We start from the raw sequence: 4,690 nt of genomic DNA, 5'->3' as shown, positions 1-4,690 counted from the left end.
CCCACTTTTAAAATAGTTGAATTTTTCTCAACTCAACCCGGCTCGAACCCGTGGTGAGTCGGGTTGGCTCACGGGTTGAAACCCATTTTGACATCTCTAGTGGAGATTACATTTCAGCGTTGAAACTTCACTTTTGGATTCACAAGTGAGGGATAGATTGGCCACCGTAGATACTTGAAGTCATGCCATCATGATGTTCAAGGCATTTATGGACGAAGCTTGGACTGATTTGCACCCTTCTTTTCTTTTTTTATCGCCTTTTGTGCACGCCTAAGTAAACCATGAAGGAGGTCATTTTGTTAATATTGACTGTCCCAAATAATTTTTATCATCTAGGATTTCCTTTTTTTTGTTTAATGTTTTGAGAAGACATTATGTACCATGTGATAAATAAGATTGTTCAATGTCACAATGACTAACTTTTTTATTAAACCTATTATTTAAAGAAATGTGATGAAATGAGTTTTTATCAATAATTGAGACTTTACTTTGGTTAAAGGTATTTACTCTAACTACAATTAATTGAGACTTTACTTTGATTAATTAAGCTTTTTATTTGGTGAGGAGATAAAAGAATAGACATGATTAGGTTGAGATAAAAGAATAAATACGCACTCATCATACCCACACACTTATCCTTTTGCACTCTTGGGCAAAATTGAGTAATTTCAAAACTTGTTCTGAGGTATTTTATTTCACATCAACACTGGATCAAAGGAATGAACATCATTGGAGACAAATCAATCTTCTAGAAATCAAATTATCATGTATATACAAACGAAAAGTTTCTATTTTTCACACATGAGTTAATCTTTTGAATTCACAAGACAATCAATTATGAAAGAAAGCACTCAAGTTAAATGTGTATTTTCTCACCAAAATTCTCTCAAGTGTTTTGGCTTGTGTTTTCACTCAAAATACTCATGTAAGTAAACTCTCATAATACTTAACAAGACTATAATATTCACAAACTTTCAGAAAAATATGCATTCAAAGATCATGAGGACTTTTCACAGGTTATGATGGGGCCAAGGCAAAGGTAGGAAAAATTTTAGGATTTTTGGGTTTTTGAAATTAAAATATAGAAAGAATAATGGAGCATAATTTCAAAAACAACTCTTTTTCGTTTATTGCTCTTTGTTGCTCTCTCTCTCTTTTTTTAGAAAGCAATTAATTTTTTCATTTCAACACTTTTTCATCAACAATTTTTCCTTTTGCCATTTTTATTAATTTGTGGGTGAGGTACTCACCCACACACTTTATTCCTCAACCATTCTTGAACACAATCCATTAGCTCCTTCTTTCTTCCTAAAGTAGAATATAGTCTTTTTCTTTTCAAGGTTATGCAATAGGCTTAAAACAAGAAAAAGAGGTTTAAAGCATAAAGGGGCTACCAATGGATTAATATCAAGGTGGCTTATTTGGCCAAGTAGCTAAAAACAAGAAATGCCTCAGTCATATTAAATCATGCATATTCACCTAAGATGTAAAACAAAAGAGTCAAGCTAAATTTTTGAGTATAAACAAACATGAGCAAGTCACTCAAGAAAAAATAAGAATGACACATAACAGTTCATCCTTTACATTAAGGCCCAAGACTCACAAGGTCAAACTCTTTCACAAAAGATTTAATCAAGAAATTCTCAAATCAACTCAATTAGCAATTCATAGAAACAAACCACTCATATCAACATGACTTATTTTTCCAGAATTATGATCATCTCAATTATTGAATTAAATCCTAAAAATTCAATGTGAATATGTTTTATTGAAAACAGGGAAATATTTTTGGTGGATTTCTTATGAGACATATTGTTTAAAAGTTTCACTTAGTAAAAAGTTAATACTTTCACAATTTTCTCAAAAAGAAATCACATTTTTTTTCCTTTTTATATGAAAACAAAAACAAAAATTGAAAAACAGAAAAAAAAATCCTACCTACGGTTTGTCTCCCCCACACTTATTTCAAAAATAAATAAATAAATAAATAAAATAAATGTCCTTGATGGACTTATTTTGGGGAGAAGACGAAAAATTTATGACTTTTGGCTCAATCTGGCCATATGTCAAAATTTATTTTCTTTAATTTTATAAAGTACAAGTCAGCTTGTACAATTTTATTAAAGAAAACAAAAACACATATTTTTGAAATTTTTTTAATATTTTTAAAATTAAAAACAAAAACAAAAAACAAACATGCATGCAAATTAACTTTTCTATCAACAGTGATTTCAAAAGAATTTAAATCTAAGCTTTTTACCTGTTGCAACAACCTTTCTTTTTTTTCTGCAGCCATGTCAACAAAGATAACCACTGAAAACTTATTTGCATCATTCACATCAACAAACTTGTTGTGTGGAGTGTGTGGCTTCAACTCAACTTGAGCATCATCAGGTGCATTCGAATGGTTAAGCGGATCATCAGTAATCCTCATAATCTCATCTTCTAAGCAAAAATTTTCACCTGGTGTTGTTGACTCTATTGCTTCATCATTAACCAAGTCAGTTGCAATAGTAGATGCTTCAGCCGCATCTTCGAATATTGTTAGCTCTTCAACTACACTTGGTTTCTCCATTGTATTGTTCTCACAACTTTGCTCTTGAAAATGATCATTTGTACTCATAACATCATCAACAGGTACAACTTTATATTCACATGGAGCAGCATCAACATATCCATCAGTAGATATGTTTCTGTGAGAATCTTTAATTTCTTCATCAACTTCAGCAACATCCTTAATATGTCCATCAGTAGACATATTACTATGACAACTATTATATCCATCAGTAGATATATCAATGTGATAAGATTCCGCTATTGGTTGTTCAAACTGACTCTGCAAGCTTTGTGTGGCGGCATTCATCATCTCTTCCTGATCTGTCTAATTCATCTTCATCATTTCAATCATCATATTCATCATATCTTCCAAAGTGACCTTTCTAACTGTATCATTCATTAGTTGACTCAAATCTTCAGACATTTGTTCAGCTCTGATGGCCAACTTCAGAAGCACATCTTTGATTTCATGACGAAGTTCGTTAAAATCTGGATTTTCAGGAAATCTTTGATGGGGTTGAGGGGTGGTATTAACAGTTACAAGTAAGTCTATGAAGTTGTTTTTACTTGCATCCCCCAAAATATCACACAGTATTTGCTTATTTTCATACCACTCTTGCTCAATATTTCTGCATCGTTGATCAACTCGCAACCTTTCATCCATGGACTCTAATTTCTCTATAACTTCACCCATTAATATCATAACTTCCATGTAGGGTGGTCCATTGGTTGCTTCAACTTGTTGTGGTGGTACATATTGTTGCTGAAAACTATTTGGAACATATGGTTGCTAAGGTGGACACTTAGAATATGGTTGTTGCTCATATCCCAAAAAAGATGATCTAGGATATAGATCATTAAATTGTCGTAAAGTTAACCCACTTATGTCAGGTGCATAAGTAGGTGTGACAATTTGTTGCTAAAAATCACGTGGTTGTTGTGGATAGCGATTGTAATCCATTTGAAAACTACAATTTTGATTACTTTCGTATGAAAAATTATTTTGCATTTTTGAAAGATGTTTTCTGAAAAGAAATAAGTTGAAAGCTTGTTGAGTAGACTTCCAGGAAAGAGAGGTGTGTCTCAATGGACAACTTAAGTACCTTATCTTTCCTTAGCCAAAGTGTTTCCCAACTAGTTTCACAAATTTTCCAACAAAAATCCTCAAACAAAAATTATGCTTAAAAAAAATAACTAAATAAAATAAAATAAAATAACTAAAGAAAATAAAAAAAAAATGTTAGAACAAAAATTGAGAAAAGAAAATTTTAGTGATAAACAAAAAATAAAAATAAAAATAAAAATAAAAATAAAATCAAAAGAATAAAAATAAAAATAAGAACTAAAATGATAAAAATTCTAACCGTGTTCCCTGGCAACGGCGCCAAATTTGATAACATTGTCGTTGAGTGATCAAATTAATACTACTAAACTATAGCAACTTCAGTATTACTAAGATAGGAGTCAAGAAAATAGAAAGGGTAAAGTAACCCAAAGTCGTCTCCCAACGAACACGGAATTGATTTTTAACAAATTAGTTCTTATAAAACTATACAAATGAGTTAGTCAAATAAAATAAAAAATATAGGGGATTAAGATGAACAAAGATAGAAATAGAAAAGATAAAAAGAGATAAAAACAATTGTAAAGAAAATAGATTGATTCCATTGTTTTTTGAAAATAGATTTATCATCGGTTATCTAAAGATTATTGCTCAATTAACTATTGTTGTAGATTTACAAATTAATCAATGTAAAGTCTCAATTAATTTGTTAGCGTTCTTACTTTTAATCAAAGTACAGTCTTAATTAAAAGTGAGAACTTTTAGATTATCCACAGTAAATTCAACCAAAGTACAGTCTCAATCAAATTTACTATGCCTAATCATGTTTATTCTTTTATCTCCTCACCAAATAAAAAGTTTAATTAATCAAAGTAAAGTCTCAATTAATTGTAGTTAGAGTAAATACCTTTAACCAAAGTAAAGTCTCAATTAGTAGTAAAAACTCATTTCATCATATGAAAGTTTCTAAATAAAATCAAAGTAAAGTCTCAATTAAATTTAAAAACCCTTGACTCATATGATCAACATGCATATAGATTTAAAATCATTACTTTTTACATGATTCAAAGA

The sequence above is a fragment of the Vigna unguiculata genome, chromosome 9 (assembly GCF_037176805.1).
Source record: "Vigna unguiculata cultivar grain cowpea cultivar isolate G323 ecotype 2 chromosome 9, ASM3717680v1, whole genome shotgun sequence".
NCBI lineage: Eukaryota > Viridiplantae > Streptophyta > Magnoliopsida > Fabales > Fabaceae > Vigna > Vigna unguiculata.
Note: the sequence above shows the minus strand (reverse complement) of the source record.